A 19,705-nucleotide genomic window follows, 5' to 3' on the forward strand; every position below is an offset into this window, starting at 1 on the left:
TGCCCAGGCTGAAGAAGCCGAGCTGTCTCAGCCTTTCCTTGCAGGACAGCAGTGTTATAGCTACGTATTATAATATTGGCTTTTGCAAATATCAAAGTGGATTTTATATGTGTGATGTTCAAGTAACTTTGTTCCAAAGATAAAGTTTCTAATTTTGTTGTTAATTAAGCTTAGACATAGTAGTGCAATAGCTGACAGAAGTCTGCTTGTGTTAAAATGCCTGCTTGGATGGGATAACATCCAATGAACACAGGATGAGGACACCTGCTACAGATCTGCCAAAGATCAGCACTCACCGTCTGAAGGCAGTGTGGACCAAGGCCCGAACTGGAAGTGATAAAGAGAAGGAGCCAAACCCCAGCCAGGAAACACGCATGCTCTGAAAAGGCGGACCCAAGGAGGGGCCATGTAAAATAGTTCCTGGAAAATGTAAACTAGGTTATGGATATGCATAAGGGGCTGTGAATAGGCAACAGGCTGATGTCAGGGAAAAGGTATTTAAGGGAGATCCCCGAAGGTAACAGGGTGCTCTTGGCTGAGTGCCAAGATGCACCTGGCCATAAATAACCTTTGCTCTGTGGTCCTTGTCTCCCATTGTCCTTTATTAAACTTTTTACATTTTCACAGGAGAGTGAACATGTTTTCCACATGGACTACACATGCTTATACACAATTCTAGGAAGACTAGTAATTTTTTTTTACAATGATTGGGTGAATCAACACATAAACAAACTTCTCCAATTTGAAACATCTCTTGCTCATAGAAGTTGATTCAATCTTCTTTCTTGATTCAGTCTTCTTGCAGTCTTCAAAGCTCTGTTTCTTCTTGCCAAGGCATTCTGACTATCAAATCTTTTATGCTAATCAGGTCCAAAGTTCATCAGCTCACTTCTGTCCTGGCAGCATGGCTGTGTCTACGCAAGCAGGGAAACACTAACTGAGAGAATTCCACTAAGGTGAAGGTGGCCTCAGCCTCCCGTGACCGAGCTGCCGGGTATGATCTGTCAGATCCCCTTGAAGGAGCCTCTAGTATGTATGCCCAGGGAAGAAATGGGAACCAGGGCTAGAGGGGCCCTGCCTGGAGCCAGGGAGAGGCACGGGAAAACCGGATCTCTGGTCAGCGTGGATCCGATGGCCTGGCACATCAGAGCCACAGAAATATGAAACCTTAGCTGATACTGGTGCGCAGTGTGCCCTGATACCATGGGGACATGTGGGGGCAGAACCTGTTTCCATTGCCGGGCTGACGGGGGGATCGATCACAGCAATTGACCCTGTTGGGAGCCGAGGTGAGCCTGACTGGGAAGGAGTGGCAGAAACATCCCATTGTGACCGGCCCAGAGGCCCTGTGTATTCTGGGCATAGACTTCCTCCGGAATGGCTACTACAAAGACCCAAAGGGACTCAGGTGGGCTTTTGGCATAGCTGCTGGAGAGGCAGAGGACATGAAGCAGTTGAACACCTTGCCTGGACTATCAGAGCACCCATCTGCAGTAGGACTCCTGAGGGTGGAAGAGCAACGAGTGCCAATTGCCACCTCGACAGTGCACCGCCGGCAGTATTGAACAAATCGGGATGCCGTGATCCCATCCACAGAATGATTTGTGAGCTGGAGAGCCAAGGGGTGATCAGCAAAACCCACTCACCCTTCAACAGCCCCTCTTGGCCTGTGCACAAGTTGACAGAGAATGGAGATTGTGGACTACAGTGCCTTGAATGAAGTGACTCCACCGCTGAGCGCTGCTGTGCCCGACATGCTGGAGCTCCAGTACAAGCTGGAGTCCAAGGCAGCACAGTGGTACGCCACTGCTGACATTGCTAACACACTTTTCTCCATTCCTCTGGCAGCAGAATGCAGGCCTCAGTTTGCTTTCACCTGGAGGGGCGTGCAGTACACCTGGAACCGACTGCCCCAGGGGTGGAAGCACAGCCCCACCAGCTGCCATGGACTGATCCAGGCTGCACTGGCAAAGGGTGAAGCTCCAGAACACCTGCAGTACATCGATGGCATCATTGTGTGGGGGAACTCAGCAATGGAAGTATTTGAGAAAGGAGAGAGGATCGTCCAGATTCTGCTGGAAGCTGGTTTTTGGGGAATGCACATTCCTGAGTAAAACCAGATTTTGAGCCCTCTCTACCTGGTCACCCACAAAAAGAACGATTTCCACTGGGGCCCTGAGCAGCAACAAGCTTTTGCCCAGATCAAGCAGGAGATCGCTCATGCAGTCGCCCTTGGCCCAGTCAGGACGGGACCAGAGGTGAGGAATGTGCTCTACTCTGCAGCCAGGAACAATGGCTTGTCCTGGAGCCTTTGGCAGAAGGTGCCTGGGGAGACTCGAGGCCGACCACTGGGATTCTGGATCCAAAGCTACAGCGGGTCTGAAGCCAAGTACACTCCCACAGAGAAGGGAATCTTGGCCGCCTGTGAAGGAGTTCAAGCTGCCTTGGGGGTGATTGGCACAGAAGCACAACTCCTCCTGGCACCCCGACTGCCGGTGCTGGGGTGGATGTTTCAAGGAAAGGTTCCCACATCCTGCCACGCCACCGACGCCACACGGAACAAACGGACAGCCCTCATCACACAGCACACCTGTATTTGGAACCAGAACTATTATTTTGGAAATACAAACTGGCCAGAAGGTGAAAACTTTGGTCTCACTGATGAAGCGGAGCAGGAACAATTGGCATGGACTGAAGAAACTCCACCATACAAACATCTACCAGCAGAGGAAACACGCTACGCTCTTTTCACGGACGGTTCCTGTCGCATTGTAGGGATGAACCAGAAGTGGAAAGCAGCCGTATGGAGCCCCACACGACAGGCTGCACAAGCTACTGAGGAGAAGGTGGATCAAGTCAACTTGCTGAACTCAAGGCCGTTCAGCTGGCTCTGTGCATTGCTGGAAGAGAGAAGTGACCAAAGCTCTGCCTTTATACCAATTCATGGATGGTAGCCAATGCTCTGTGGGGCTGCCTGGAAAGGTGGAAAAAGGCCAACTGGCAGCTTAGAGGAAAACCAGTCTGGAATGCTGATGAGTGGAAAGACATTGCCACTCGGGTGGAGAGGTGCCTGTGGAAGTCTGCCATGTAGATGCCAATGTCCTCAAGAGTCGGGCTAATGAGGAGCACTTAAACAACGAGCAGGTAGATCAGGCTGCAAAGATTGAGGTGTCAAAGATAGACTTGGATTGGCATCACAAGGGGCAGTTGTTCTGAGCTCGATGGGCTCACGATGCCTCAGGTCATCAGGGCAGAGATGCCACCTATAAGTGGGCACGAGACCGAGGGGTGGATCTAAGCATGGACAGGATTTCTCAGGTTATCCATGACTGTGAGACGTGTGCTGTGATCAAGGAGGCCAAGCGGGTGAAGCCCCTGTGCTATGGTGGGCGGGGGTCCAAGTACAAGTAGGGGGAGGCCTGGCAGATTGACCACGTCACACTGCCCCAGACACGCCAAGGCAAGCGCTACGTGCTCACCATGGTAGAAGCCACCACGGGATGCTTGGAGACCTCCCCTGTGCCTCACAGCACTGCCCCAACACCATCCTGGGCCTGGAAAAGCAAGTCCTGGGGAGGCATGGCACCCCTGAGAGGACTGAGTCAGACAAGGGGACTCATTTCAAGAGCGGCATTGCCAACACCTGGGCTAGAGAACATGGCATCGAGTGGGTGCACTGAGACCCGTACTGGGGGTGCTCTGGGACCGAGACTGAGACCGAGGTCGGCATCGGGACCAGGATTGCTCCAAGACCGGTGCTGGGACCTGTACCTGGATTGCTCTGGGACCTCCGAGTTCACTCTGGGGAGCTTTGGCTGCAACCCAGAGCAGCACTGGGACTGGGAGGGACTGGGAGTGACTGGGAGGGAGCCCTGGGCAGCGTGGGACCGCCTCCGTTCACAACGTTCAGTGCAGTCATCCCGGTCCAAATGATCCCAGTTTGTATGATCCCAGTCTGGATGGTCCTGATCCACATAGTCCCAGTCTGTGCACCCCCAGTCTGTAGGATCCCAGTCCCCATGATCCCAGTCCATAAGATCCCAGTCCGCATGATCCCAGTCTCTATGGTCCTGCACGGCACACACTCCAAGGGTCTGGAATTCCAGTTCCCAGTAGGGAAACATGTTCCTGCCCTTGAAGGCAAAGCTCTTAAGAAGGGGCCAAAAGCCAAGTGCAGCAAGATCCTACAGTGACATTTCACTGCCAGCCTTCAGTGGCTTAAGATCAGAGATTAGAAGCAGGCCGCGCATCAGGCTGTCCCGAGCTGGGTCCATGTCAGGTCTTTGCCAAGTCCTTGCCAACTCCTTGCCAAGTTCTTGCCAGCCCTTGTTCGGAACAGCCAGCGTGACGGTTCAGTGGTTGCACCTGCGCTGTGTCCTGTTCTAAGCCGGAACTGCAGTGGGGGAAGGGATTCTTTCTCGTGGCAATCGGAAGGCAGAATGGAAAATGAGGGGCTTCAGACGGGCTCTTACACCACCCCGTGACTGACGATTGCCCTCGAAAGATCTTCATCAGCAGGGTTCCATGGTGTCGTCGTGGAGTCTTCAGGACTCGTCAAGTGTTGGCAGCAATCCCAGGGAAAAGAGAAGAGAAAAAGGAAAGGAAAGAGAAAACAGAAAAACTAAAACAATTAGTAAGCAAATTATAATTAAATAATAAGCAGAATACAATAAGTATTAATTAAACCAGTAATAGTTAAACAATAAATTGTTTAGATAATAATCAATATTCATCAATTGAACAATAGATTGATCAAATAATAAACCAGTATAATCAATATTAAACAATAAAATAATAAACCTAGTATAATCAATATTACTCAGTACAATTTTCTAATCAATAAACAAAAAGAATTAAAACAGTGATTAAAACAAATCATAAGAGAAAATTATGTAAAACATATCTTCTAACCTTATAATCTCCTTGTGTCTACAGTCCTGGGAACATCTATAGTGTAAAGGATGTCGGCCAAGTGGTGTGCATTAATTATAGATGTCAATTTTGTTCATCGTTTCATCATTCTCCAATTCACAATAAGCAAGATTACTGATAAAACAAAACCAATCATAACTAAAATCAGAAGAACAACAATGGGATGACACAATTTGTTCAGGACACCGGTGGCAGTGAGCGACCACCCGAAAAGGGTATCCCACCACCTGTGCACGGCATCACTTTTCACCCTTTCTACAACACGATGTATTTCTTGCACATCATGATGAACAGTTACCAGAGTTTTCTGTCCATTCTCCTTGATTTTTCCTAGGATCTCTATTAGATCTTGATGAAGTAATAGTTGCTTTACCAAAGTAAGGTTCATCCCAATGGGAGTAGGCAATAGCTTGTGAATCAACGTGAGATTGGATTCTAAAAGTTCATGTGAAGGTAACTGGAGCTACAAAAGAAAAATCACATCCTGCAATTTTAGTAAAGTTGCAAGCACAAAAATTTGAATGATTTTTAGTATCTACTACTGTACTTTCTATAAGCACAGTATCACAAGTGGTTCTAAAGCAGGCACACCCATTGCCTGTATGTACAAGGACTGTTTCAGAAGTCTCGTTAGGATGAATGTCAAAATGACAGCTATTTTGTTCTGTGTCTAAACAGATATCTTGAGCTATAATTGCATTACCTTCACAGATAAACCCTAGTTGTTCTCGGAGAGTACAGGACTCTAAATTGACAGTTTGCCATTTGTCATTAATTTGATGGGCCCATTCTCTATGTTCAGAAGGATAGAAAGTGGCTCCGTCATGATTTAATCCTAGTGCAATGATAGGGAATATCAAATGCACCGAGGCATTTCTTATGGTCAACACAAATGCTGTGGCTGTGTTTGTGTTAGGGTCATAGGTAAAATTCACTAAATTCCACCAGGATTGGAAATCTCTTTCAAAGTCAGTGGCACTGTCCCAGACTATTTTCCTAATTTCAGTAGGAAAAGTGCCTTCTTCACTTTCTCTTATAATTGCGGCAGCAACTGACTGCATCCATAATTGAGCCTGGATACAGCTAAGAGCTAAGGAAACGTTGCTTTGTGTGGCATTAAGTGCATCAATTATCAATTTGCTATCATTTACATTTATCTTTTCCCAATTTGGTAGAATGTTTGATAGCAACCACTGATGTGTTCCCAAGGCCGATAAGGACGATTGCAGTGGCTGCTGTATTTTGGTTAAATCTTTAGTTGTGGAGGCCAATTTATTCATTAATACTTCTGAATCAATACTATTTAGGATTCCCAGTCCCGTTCCCACGACACCAGTTATGTCTCTTTGCACCCGGTTTTTAGGAGGGTTCCACTGTCGCAGCCAGGTTGTCCAACCCTGAAAAGAGGTTTGCAAAAAGGGTGAACAAGCTGGTTGTATTTCTGAGACATTGTTTTGCATCAGCAATTTGACTTGTTTAAGAGACCATGCTGGATTAAATAATATCTGTTGTTGGCCAGTTTTCCTGATTATATATGGTCCAACTTCAAAAATTTTCGGGGTAAGCATAACTGGTGGCTGGGCTCGAGTGGTGGTAGTGGTGGTGGTATAAACCGTAGTAGATTGGGCTACAGCATTTATTATAAACTTAAAAGAAAGCCCTTCGGTGTTTTTTCCCCATAAACAAACCACTTCTGCAGTCTGTGTTAGTGTAAAATTGTGCCAACAATCCTGTACGCTTGGGTGCGTGCAGACTCTCTCCTGCTTGTCTGTTTGACCTATTTGAACACTGATTGAGGTTGCCTTACTATAAGCAGGTTTGTTAACCATTCGGCATCCTATGCTAATTTTCTCCCCCATTACCCCTTGAAGTTGCCAGGTTTTGTATTCTTTCCATTCTTGCCTGATGTATATCTGATTATTATGCATGACAATAGTTATTAGGTTTAAATCTTTTACATTTCCCATGTATCCGGAAAAATAAACAAAAGCTTGGGACCAAGGTCCTTCGGTGAAGGGGCTTTCCGTCCACTGGGATATGACTATTGTGTTATTATTGGTTGTAGCATTAATCTTAAATTTGTAAACCAGGCCTTGGAAACTAAATGGGTTAGTCAAGTTGTTTTGCCAGCTACATGTCACATAAGTGGTTTTAGTTAAAGTAAAGCTATACCAGCAATCAACAGATTCATTTTTACAGTCTTTTGTAATTGCAATATTGTTAGTTCGGCGAACTGCGGTATAATTACCAATATATTCTTGACGGCAGCATAGGGTAAGGGGAAATATTTTGGCACACTCCCATTTCTTGGTAGGGCATAATTTTGCTGAAGGGATTTTAAAATAATTTTCTCTTCCTGGTTCCATAAAATTTCCAGCAATTGTGATAGAGGAAGCTTTCTCATGTAGAGATCCTTCCACTTTTCTGCATGCTACCACAATAGTCTCACCAATCGTTCCAGTTTGGGTTCTGGTCCATTCCTTCTGATCCCATCCCCACTCACTTGGACGATATACCTTAGAGTTATGTAGCACAAGAGTTGCCAGATTCCCGTGATGACCTTTAGGATATGATCCTAGGACATTAGTGTGCTCGATGGTAGCTTCAGACCACGGCCACTCAGCAGGGTTCTGGCCAGAGAGTTGTGGTAAGATGCAGAAAAGTATCACCAATTTTATCATGGCTCAGATGATGTCGTCCCTCGAGGTTCTTCTGTAAAGGTAAACACAACAGAAAAGTTCTGCCACTGTATGGCAGAAAAGGTTAGAATGATGGAATTATCCAGCGTGTATTTATCCTGTGCTCCTTTCCCAGAGCATCAGAAGCTATCCATGCATATTTATTCAGAGGAGTTTTCAACACAAGTGGTACCTCCCCTACTGTAGGGAGGTCTACTAAAACAGGTTGTCCAGGATAATGAGCAGGGTTTGTGGAATCGTCAGGTCCTTTCAGCGCGGGAATGATGCTTGGAGCTGTTGGGCAAAAAGCAGTGATCTTGGGACACCCATTTACTCCCCATCTGTCATTTACACCTTTGAAAGCTTCCCATAATCGGAGGACCCAATTTCCTTCCTGTGGTTTTAACAGTCGCTTTAAAAGACCGTTAGTCCTTTCTACAATCCCGTTAGCTTGAGGATAGTAAGGGGTGTGAAAAATCCATTTGATTCCTTCACCTTTTGCCCAGTCCTGTACAACTCTGGCAGTGAAATGAGACCCGTTATCAGATTGAATTTCCTGTGGCTTCGGGAAAGTTCCAAACCACCCTTGCAAAGCCTTGACAGTATTGTCCCCAGTAGCTCTTTTAAAAGCATCAGCTTGAACTAACCCAGACACAATCTCTACTCCTACCAACAGAAAATGTTTTCCTCCTGATTTCTTAAAGGGACCAATATAATCTACCTGCCATGCGTCCCACAAGCCTTTGCCTTTCCTTAAATGCAAAGGGTCATCTTCTAAAGGGTGTCTTTCCAGTCGCTTGCGACACTGCTCACAGGCTGATATGCATGTTTTACACATTTCCCCAGTAACGGGCCAACCCCGGGCATGAGCTTCCTGGTATAAATCTTTTGCACCTGTGTGCTGTCTTTTTACATGCAGCCATTCTAACAATTGATTCCATTCCTCTGTAATTTGCTCCTTTTTCAGGGGGATAAGCCTTGCTAGCTCATCAGCTTTATTATTCCATTCTCCTGCTGGATTCCCATCTGTTTGATGAGAGGCCACCCAGCCTACTGCAAAATTCCCCTGACTTGCAATATTTAATATTTCTTGCCATTTCTCCTTTTGCCATACTGGAATTCTGTTGACTTCCCAATCGTTTTGCTGCCAAAAAGGAAGCCATTCAGTACAACCTTTGTATACAGCATAAGAGTCAGTGTAAATGCAGACCAGGGAGGAATTCTCTGCTTCTCGTTGGAAAACACTCCAAACAGCTACCAGCTCCCCAGCCTGTGCACTACCATCTCCTTCTGTAATTATTTGCTCACCAGAGGAAATGTGAAGGGCTGCTGCTTTATACTTCCACATTTTACCTTCCCTTTTAGCAGAAGCATCAGTAAACCAAGAATTTGCTAATTGTTCAGGAGAGAAAGGAGGGGCAACTTTAATTACAGAGGCTGGTTTATCTTGGCCACTATCCAACCCCTCAGTTTCTTGGATTGCTAAATTCTTTACAGCTCCTTCTGTTATTGTAAAAATATTACAGTAATGTTCGATTTGAGCATACCACTTTCTCACTGAGGCCCTCTGAGCCACCCCGTCAGGAGGGGGGGTTCCACTAGTGACTGTTTTAATAACCTTGAAGGGCCCCCTTAGCACAATAGGTTGTTGACGTGCTATTTTTTCCACTTCAATGAGAGCCAGACTAACCACAAACAGTCCCTTTTCCCAGGTAGTGTATCTTTTCTCAGCGTCTCTGAAACCATGAGAATAGAAACCCACAGGCCTTGTTGGACCCTCAGGTCCCCCCTGCCATATGTGTACTGACAGCCCTGAGGCAGCAAATCCCCATTCTACCTGAAAGGGATCTGTAGGATGGATGGGACCCAATGCTTGGTGAGCTGTCGCCTCAAAAATCAGTAATTGTAATGCTTCTTCCTGGGAAGGAGTCCAATCCCATTTTACCCCTTTCCTCAACAAGTCATAAAGGGGCCTCGCAATTATTGAAAAATCTGGAATGTGTTGTCTCCAGAACACTAATAGTCCCAGAGCCTGTTGGAGATCCTTCCTAGTGTGAGGCATTTTGATCTGATCTAAAGAAGTCAAGGTGTCTGGTGGAATACACGTCATGCCCCCTTTCCACCAAATTCCCAAAAACTTTACTTCTTGGGAGGGCTTTTGAATTTTTTCTGGGGGAATCTGTAAATCGAGACTCTCTAAATGGGAGATTATTTTCTGTTGAGTCTCTCCTACTGCTTCAATTTCATCTCCTCCCACCAAAATGTCATCAATGTATTGATAAACATCTACATCATCAGGTTTGGATATCTTTTCTATTTCTTTAGCTAGTGCATGGTGGGCTAGAGTGGGGGAATGCTTGTATCCTTGGGGAAGCCTAGTGAAAGTGTATTGCTGTCCTTCCCACGTAAAGGCGAAACGGTCCCTGTCTTCTGGCTGTATAGGTATCATAAAAAACATGTCCTTGACATCTATAGTTGCCATAATTGGATGAGCTTTTTCTTGAATAGATATTATCAACTCAGCTAAATTCGGGACTGCTGCCGTGAGAGGGTCAGTGTTGGCATTAAGCCTGCGGAAATCAACTGTTAGCCTCCATTTCCCATTGGATTTACGCACTGGCCAGACAGGTGAGTTGAAAGCAGAATGTGTGTTAATTATTACTCCCTGGTCTCGCAAATCCTGTATAACTGGTTTGATACCTTCTCTGGCACCTGAAGGTAGAGGGTATTGTTTTACATTTGTTATTTTACTATATGGTAGAGAAGGTGCAGTTTGAAGCAGCTTAATATTTAAAGGTGTAGTGCCAAAACACCACAAAGATCCTTCTGAGTCCTCCCATTGTCTCCCTAGTAAATTGTTTGGAATGTTCCCAATTACCATTTTGACAACTAATTGATTCTCATCTCCAGGAAGTGTGAGTTTAACCAAGGCTACATTCATAGATTCTGAGTTTCCTAGGGCATTTAGAACACAGTATTGTCTCTTAGTTGGAACAACTCCACTCCTCTGAACATCCTTTTCTGTTAATGCAGAAATTTGTGCCCCAGTGTCAATCAAAAATGTTACAAGAGCACGTTTGGGACCTGTAATAGCTGTAATTAAAATATCTCCTAATTTATTTTTAGTGAGCATTCTCAAATATACCCATGCTCCGTCCCTTCGCTCATCTGTAAAGGACGGAGAAATTAGTTTCCCTGAAACTGTGTCAGCTCACTTCCCAAATTTTGGGGAGAAGGTTGAGAGAGAAATACCCGCTGACTGGATTTTGAGAGAGGAGTTGGGAAAAAGGTTACTGTTTCTGTGTTTCGGAGGAGATGTTGAGGGAGGGTTGGTTCCTTGCCCGTGTTCTGAGGAGGTTTGGGTGCAGTGGGTTGGATTGACGGATTTGATTTTCAATGGCGCCAATTAGTTATTAATTTCTGTAATTTATCAAGGGGCAAACCATCCATTACATCTCTGGGGACTCCTTTTTGGACCCCCAATGACCACCAATGCTGGTGGTTAGGGTTTTGTTTTCCCTTTTCTGAATTTTTACCATGAGGAATCTCAATGGACCGAACTCCTTTTGTTTCTTCTGGTTTTTCTTCTAGGGTTTTTACTGGTCCATATTTTCTACAGTAATTGATCAAATCTTCTGCAACTTCACCCCATGTCCAGACTTCACGGCTACTGGCAGGCGAGCTGCATTTGGAAGCTGCGGCTTGTAAGGATGAATGGGATGGAGTAAAGTTGGGATCAGTAGATTCCGTGCGATCAGTGGGATTACCCAGGAATCTGTCCAGTCTTTCCACAGGGCTTAGTGTCATAATAGTTTTTTGTAAGGTAATAGCAGTAGGTTTAAGTGTTTCTGGAAGCCCACGAATTCAAGGGGTCATTATTTCGGGCTTCACAGGTAATTGCATCGGGGATTCAAAGCCAGGAATTAATTTCTTCTCATGAATCATTTGCAGGCAAGCGGCTTTATGCACACTTTCTAAGAGTTGGTCAGGGGTACTAATTATAGTTATGGGGTCTCCCCTTTCCAAGGGGCTTGTCCCCCTGGCCCAAAAAGCCGCACGCTGTGTCAGGGACCATGTGTCACGTTTATCTCCCATTGTTAGGAAGACACCATGTCCCCAGTACCCACTGGCTTCTTGTTCAGATAATTTAATTTGATCACCACCAGTGAGGGACACCCGGAAAACATATTCTGTTTCTGATTCGTGTGGAAGGCGTCTGTATTCCCTTTTAAGTTTAGCTAACTCAGTGGCAGTGTATGGTATGTGTTTGGTTGTGATGTGAGGTTCGAGATCATCATCACTAAGATAATTATACTCTGTTTTAATTAGGGGTCTCAAGTGATGGCAGCAATGTTCCCCACAATTACTTGCTGCTTCTAGTTCCTTTTGGGGGTAAATTTGTTTAATGTGAGGAGTTTCCTTCTCCTCTGTTTCTGTAGGGGAATCAGCATTGTGTGATTTGTTAACATGTTCTTCTGTTAAGGCAGCTCGCAATGCATAAGTTACATTTCTTGCTTCATATAACTGTTTTTGTAAAATTTCTACTAAATTTTGAAGGGAGTCTATTATTATTTCTTGCTCACTTCTTTGCTGTGAGCGAGTTTCTACGGCTGCCGTAAGACAAGCTCCCAAAACTGAGCATAAGATAGTTTTATTCTTGCCCAGTTTGAACTTTGTATCATGTTGTAAAGAACACACACTATCAACCACATTATCCAAATTAAACCAATTATTTTGTGCCCATTCCTCTCCTCCCGGAGAAGGTTTGGCATTGTATTTAGCTAGTAGAGCATAAAGCCCAACTTTAGCTTTATCATTAAGGTTATCACTCATTTTGTGAAGGGACCAAAACCACGACAGGGAGGTACAAACTTAAGTTCCACAAAACTACACAGCCCTCGCTGTGTCGCCCTTCGCTTCCCGGGGTGGGTGAAAGGACAATAATCTGCCTGGGAGGCTCTGCTTAGTTGCTTCAAGTTGTCCCTTCCTTCCCAGACCAGATACACACACCAACAACAAAACAACAGTGTCCCGCCTTTTGCACTAGGGGATCCTTTGTGAATTCCCAAAGACAGCATGGGTGCCTTTTCAGCTGCAACCCTTCTGTCTAGACAGAAATCCTGTCCGTGACGCCAATTTTAATGTCACGATCCGCTTATTGCGGGGTGTCGTGATGGTTCTTTTCACCGATCCCAAAAGTGCAAAAAAGGCAAACAACAAGGGACTATCAGTTAATCACAACAAATGCACCTTTATTAGGGGCCAAAACAGTAAATGTGATAGTGGGGTTAAGAAAGGAGATAAAAGGAAAGGGAGAGAGAGAGAAGAGGGGTATGGGAATAGCTACCAACACAGGCGAGATCCTCAGTGGTCCGGACGATGGGGATCCGTCTGTCGTGTCGGGGAAGTCTTCGAAGTTCTGGTCGACTCGGGGGTCCAGTTATAGTCCACAGAGGAAAGAGGGGGGAACAAGTGTAACAATGAAAGTCCATTGTAATCGCCACGCGGGAACAGGTGAGTCCACAGAAACCACCAAAGCAAGACGAATCCAATGAAGAATAAGTCCATTAAAATTACTGAAGGGAAACAGGTCATGTCATTAGTGGTCAGACCACCAATTTCCCCTCCTCCCTGTAGTAGGGGTCTCAGTCTCAGTCCTTGGGAGGAGGGTTCTCATTCTTTGTTTGTCACAGTGGTAACGAGGCAGATGAGGGGTCTTCAATGAAGGACCACGGGAGTCACCCCAAAAGTTCATTTGGCTTAAGAACGGAGATAAGAAGCAGGCCGCGCATCAGGCTGTCCCGAGCTGGGTCCATGTCAGGTCTTTGCCAAGTCCTTGCCAAGTCCTTGCCAAGTTCTTGCCAGGCCTTGTTCGGAACAGCCAGCATGACGGTTCAGTGGTTCCACCTGTGCTGTGCCCTGTTCTAAGCCGGAACTGCAGTGGAGGAAGGGATTCTTTCTGGTGGCAATCGGAAGGCAGAATGGAAAATGAGGGGCTTCAGACGGGCACTTACAGTGCATCATGGCACTCAGCCAAGAGCACCCTGTTACCTTCGGGGATCTCCCTTAAATACCTTCTCCCTCACATCAGCCTGTTGCCTATTCACAGCCCCTTCTCCATATCCATAACCTAGTTTACATTTTCCAGGAACTATTTTACATGGCCCCTCCTTGGGTCCACCTTTTCAGAGCATGCATGTTTCCTGGCTGGAGTTTGGCTCCTTCTCTTTATCACTTCCAGTTCGGGCCTTGGTCCACACGGCCTTCAGACGGTGAGTGCTGATCTTTGGCAGATCTGTAGCAGGTGTCCTCATCCTGTGTTCATTGGATGTTATCCCATCCAAGCAGGCATTTTAACACAAGCAGACTTCTATCAGCTATTGCACTACTATGTCTAAGCTTAATTAACAACAAAATTAGAAACTATATCTTTGGAACAAAGTTACTTTAACATTACACATATAAAATTCATTTTAATATTTGTCAAAAGCCAATATTATAATATTTATTGATAACACTCCTCTCCGGCAAGGCTTCCTCAACCTGGGCAAGAGACTGAGACTTGATCCAACTGTGGCCTTCCAGGACCTGAGGGCAACCCACAAGAAAGCTGGACAGGGGCTTTGTAGGAGGGCAGGCAAGGACAGGACAAGGGAGAATGGATCCAAATGGAAAGAGAGTCGGTTTAGCTGAGGGATTCAGAAAAAAGACTCTCCTGGAACAGCTTGCCCAGAGAAGGTGTGGCTGTCCCATCCCTGACAGTGCTCAAGGCCAGGCTGCATGGAGCTCTAGACAAGCCGGGCTAGTGCAAGGGGTGCCCAGCCACAGCAGGGGGGTTGCAGCCGTGTGATTTTTCAGATCCCTTCCAAGCCAAACCATGCCACGACTCCATGATTCTGGGATACTTCCCCTCCTCATCCTCTGTCAGAAAAACAAACTTGGCCCCAAGTTCCACAATGCAGACCATGTCCTTTGGCAGCCTGCAACTGTCTCAACAGAGGATGGAAAGAGATGACATTACTGAGACAATTTCCCTATTCTACTTGAAAATTAAATGCTGCACTCCTGTCCAAAAACTTCTGTCAGAAATTGTCAGAAGAGGCAATTCTTCCCCATGAAATGCTACACCTCAGCCAAAGAAGAAAGAAGCCACAAGCCAACACTCTTCTTTATTGCTACATTGTTTGATTTGGTTACTTCTCTAATAGGAATTCCTTTGGGGTTTTATTTCTTTGTTTCTCTCTTTCGTTCCGCGGGGCGCGCGGTGGCTCCTCTGTTGGGTTCGCGGAGGCAACGGAGGAACGTTCGCGAGCTGCGGCGGTTCAGCAGCAGCAGCAGCAGCAGCAGCAGCAGCAGCAGCAGCAGCAGCAGCAGCGCTTCTCTCGATCGGTTTTCCGCTCGACTTTCCACTCGCTCCCCATCCCCTTCTCCCTCTCACACTCACTCTACTCCCGTCCCATCCCGTCCGTGTCCCGCCTCTCCCAGCCTGGCTGATGCTGGAGTACAGCCCACCGGAGTGGATCCTCTTTGGCTACTACCATGGCCAGCCAGCCACCATCTGGTCCCTGGGCATCCTGCTCTATCACCTGGTCTGCGGGCACCTTCCTTTCCACACAAACGAGGACATCGTCCGGAGCCAGCTCTTCTTCCCGCCCTGGGTGTCTCAAGGTGGGGCTGCGCCTCCAGGGCTCGGGAGGAGGAACGGGGCTGGGAGGGGGCAGCTGGCACATCAGCGTCCTGCTCTTGCAGCTAGTGAGGCGGTTGATCTCCTGGGCTTAGCTGGAGGAGGTGGCACGTGTGCCTCTATGCTGCTCTCCTCCGGAAGGGAGGATCCATGGGAAGCTTTTGGCTGCAGCTCTGAGCACTCCTAGTGTGGCCTGGGCACCGTGGAATGTGGGAGAGCATGGACAGGAGCCTTGTCCCGCTGAGCGGCGGTTTCTGGTTTCTCTCGGCAGAGTGCCAGCACCTCATCAGGTGGTGTTTATCCATGGACCCCACAGACAGGCCATCACTGGAAGACCTTTTTGAGCATTCTTGGCTGCAGGAGCCCTGCCTGGCCCAGGAGACAGCAGAGATCCATCCCTGTGCTCAGTAGGATCCAGGAGCCCAGCAAGTACCAGCTGCACCCGTCTGGTGGCACTCCAAGAAAACCCCGGAGCGTTTTCCTGCGGCTGCAGCACGGAGGAGAGAGCGCAGCCGAGGAGATGCTTCCGCTGGTCCCCGGCGAGTTGTGGAGGGAGCGGCTCAGTGCTCCCCGTGCCATTGGAGAAGTGGTGGCAGTGCGGTGAAGGTGCCACGGACTGGAACAGGGGAAACATCCCCCTGCAGCTCAATGGCATCGGGATGTCCCCGCAAGCCGAGGCACAGCTGGCGTGTTCTTCTGGAGCACCACGTGGAGCTGGGAACACCATCCTGGAGCTGGCCGCTGGCGGGGCAAAGCCGAGCGGCTTTGGCTGCGGCCCCTTCCTGGAGGACACGCTCTGCGCCCCGATGAAATCAAGATGAGTCCCCAGCCGGCGCAGGGGCGGGGGGATGCTCGTGCTTCCAGGCATGGCAGGGCTCGGCCTGGCCACGCGCAGCAGGTTCCCCGCTCGGCGGCGCTGGGGAATATTAATTTTTTCCCCTGGCTGCCGAGCTGCTTTTTGGTGGGACAGGGGACGGATGTTGTGGAAGGGGAGCCGGCTCCTGGCCTTGCTGACAGCTTCTGCCAGCCAGCCTGGCACGGGCTGGGGCGGGGGCAGCCAGCCTGACAAAGCATCCATCCATGTGGATGGGGGCAGCAGAGGGGGACGGGTTCCGAAGCCGTGCCCCAGCTGGTCTGCTTTGCAGGCCCTCGAGGAAGGGGTGCGTTTACAGGCGGGAAAGGTGGGGTTTTTCCCCACCCATGGACAGGTTTCATTCTCGCATGGAGTGGTCAGACCCTCCTCAGGCCCGTGAAACGGTGACAGGCTGTGTTGTTTTTCTTGTTTCCAGGTCTTGTTTTGAATTGACTTTCATGCAATTGTTCTTTATTTTCCCAGGAAGATTACACCTGGTGCCCGGACTGGACGAGGAAGCACCTGCACCATCCGTGGAGCACATCCAGTGCCAGCGCTACCCCAGGGGCCACGGCCTGCGGGGACATCCCCTTCAAGAAGGACGAGGACCTCGTGTGGCATCAGCTCCTCTCCTGGCAGCAGGTCTGCAGAGGTGGGTACCCGGCTCCACAGCTGGGCTGGCAGAAGGGCTTCGGGCAGAGGGCAGCGGGCACACGGGCATCCCGCCCTTGCAGCTGCTGAGGAGGCTGCTGTGCTGTGCTGAAGCGGAGGAGGTGGAACGTGGCCTGCCACGCTGCCCTTCTCTCGAAACAGAGAATGGCTCGGGAGGTTTGGGCTCTGAGCACAGCCAGCAGCCTGGCCCGGGCACAGGCCATGGCAGGACAGGGCACAGGAGCCTTCTGTGACTGACCGTGGCTCTCTGGTTTCTCTCCGCAGGCTGCCAGCACCTCATGCCATGGAAACGGCTCCGCTCGGCCTGCCAGGCTGGGAGGGCTGGAGGGCGGCGGGTGTTCATTTGCTGTCAAAAAGAAATCGTTCTATTTTTTTGTCATCGTCATGATCAGAGCATTTCTTTCATCCTTTTCCAAGCTTTTGGCCTCCCTTCCTCCAGGGTAATCTTTTTGTGTCCTTCCTCAGCCACTTGATGGCATTTGGCAGGGGGGGTTAAGCAATGTGAAAAGTTCAACAACAGCTCCTGTTGCTGACTGCAGCAGCCCCTTCAAGAGCCCTGAGCTTCCAGCGAGGTCCACGTGTGCCTTGCCAAAGGGAGTGGTTTGCAGCGATGGGGTTGTCACCCTGCTGCAAAAGCTGGGAGGAAATCACAAGTGGCAAAATGCCAATTTGGCTCAACCCCTGCCCAGGTTCTGCATCTTTCCCCTCTGCTCGGTGACAGGCAGGCAGGGCTGGACTCCAGCAAGGTTCAAGTTCTTGGTGCTCCCTGGCATCGAGGGGATCAAGTAAAGTCTTGTATGCAGTGACTGCAATAGGGCTACTGAAGGGAAAAAGGAGATGTCGTGAGGTGGGGAATCCTTCTTGTGTCCTTTGTCTCCCCAGGAGCCCCTTGGAAAGGGAAATGCCCACACGGGTTTATCTGACTCCTTCCCAGCCAGCCTTTCCCTCAGTCCCGGCTCTCATTTGCTCCGCAGGCTCAGCAGCTCGCTCAGCTCAGAGGAGCTCTCAGAGGAGAAAACGCTGCCTGGCGTGGGGCTGGCTGATCCCTGTCTCATCTTGATTCCATTTCCCCGCTCCCTCCCCCATCCAAGAGACCGAAGGATCCCCCGCAATCCCCCGGTCCTGCAGCAGATCCCGGGCACGTTCCCTCCTCCGCTCCTTGGTGGCCCTGGGGAGGCTCCAGAGCCCTCCCTGTGTGCGGGACAGCTGCTGCAGCACCGCTGTGCCAGCGTGCGAGCGGCGCCCCAGGAGCAGCTGCGCGAGTTCCGAGTCTGAAGTGGAATCCTCAGCGCACACAAATGACAACTGGCATTTCAGGGGCTGGCAGGAGAAGCTAAATCCTGCTCGCTGCCCTTTCGAGCCATGGCCTCGCTGGTGCAATTGGAAGAATTGCCCCTGCCCAGGAAGCTCTCAGGTGGAAGAGAGGAGCAAAAGCCACGTGTTTCTGAAACACAAACTATCAGAATAAGGCTCCTTAACACTAATTTGCTATTTAAGAGGGGATCATTTATTGAGGCCTGAGGTCCAGTGAGGGATAACTCCTAACCTTATGTGGACATGGAATTCGACCAGTGTGTTGCTTATACACAGTTGCTAAATGTGTATTACAATTTCCCCATTTCCATAAAACCCACCCCAAGTTCCCAGATCCAGCCCTTGTTTTCTCCATCACTGCATTCTTGAGCCAGATATCTTCTTCTTCTCTGCCAGCCATCCTTGCTGGGACAGCAGGACCTGCATGCCTTTTTCCTATGCTAAAAGTTCACAGGCAGGGTAAAAATGGAATGAACCCTTTTGGTATCAAGGCCAAGGCTTTGTGTGGCCAGGCAGAGGCAGGCAGGAGGCAGAGCTGTCAGCAAAGGAAGGGGCCAGCGAGGTGGGGCAGCCGGGGGATGAGGACAGCCGGCAGGGACAGAGGCGCAGGGCAGGGACACCGTAGGACAGCCTGGGCTGCAGAGGGCACAGGCATGTGCAGCAGCTGCAAGGCCCTGACAGAGCCAACCTGTGCAGCACTTTGGCCGTGGCTGCTGGCCCTGGGCCTGAGGCCACCAGGGGACAAGTGACCCTTGCAGCCCTGGGGCCTCACTGCCTCCTTGTCCCTGCTCAGCAGCCTGGCAGGGGCTGCCCCAGGGTCCTGCCCTTGGCATTGCACAGCCCCACATCCCAGGGCCCATCCCGGGAAGAGCCCTGAGCAACCAGGGAGGGACAGGATCTGCCTTGCCAGGGGCTGGGGCTCAGCCCTTGGCCCTTTTGCATTCCTGAAACACATCCCCACGATTTCCCTCATCCAGCCCCTGGCACTCAGAACAGCTGAGGAATGGAGTCACATCCAGGGGTGTCCCCAGGGCTCAGGACTGGGGCCAGGTCAGTGAAATCTCTTTAGTGCTGATCTGGACGAGGCCATCGAGGGCACCCTCAGGCAGTTCCCAGGTGAGCCCAAGCTGGGTGGTAGTGTGGCTGTGCTGGAGGGCAGGAAGCTCTGCAGAGGGATCTGGACAGGCTGGAGCCGTGGGCCCAGGACAATGGGATGAGGTTCACCAAGGCCAAGGGCCGGGTCCTGCCCTGGGCTCACAACCACTCCAAATCCGTGGCCATGCCCTGCCCCTGATCCCCACAGCCCGTCCTGTTTCCTTCATCCCTGCATTGCCAGGGACATTCTGGGACAAGGGAGCTCTGCTCTGGCTATGGAGGGAGGTTCAAGCGCCAGGACTGGAGTGGGAACCACAACTCATCAGGTTTGTGTCCTTTGGGGGTCAGGAACTGGTGAGAGTCAGAGGCACAGAAAGTTTCTCTTCATGGCCATCAGACCATAGTAGAACAGGACACAATTTAATAACAATCACACTCTTCCCTGAGCTATGTGCAACGTCCCAGCAGCGTCTGATG

The 19,705-nt window shown here is 49.2% G+C and overlaps 1 long non-coding RNA gene across 1 annotated transcript; it reads left to right on the plus strand.

Annotated features, from left to right (window-relative positions):
• The first annotated feature begins 13,823 nt into the window (after nucleotides 1-13,823).
• Nucleotides 13,824-17,198, plus strand: LOC128783191 (uncharacterized). The gene is made up of 2 exons (XR_008429031.1): nucleotides 13,824-15,278; nucleotides 15,566-17,198. It is a non-coding gene; the product is annotated as an uncharacterized LOC128783191 (long non-coding RNA).
• The last annotated feature ends 2,507 nt before the right edge of the window (nucleotides 17,199-19,705 follow it).

Source organism: Vidua chalybeata, unplaced genomic scaffold (genome assembly GCF_026979565.1).
Source record: "Vidua chalybeata isolate OUT-0048 unplaced genomic scaffold, bVidCha1 merged haplotype W_reject_23, whole genome shotgun sequence".
NCBI lineage: Eukaryota > Metazoa > Chordata > Aves > Passeriformes > Viduidae > Vidua > Vidua chalybeata.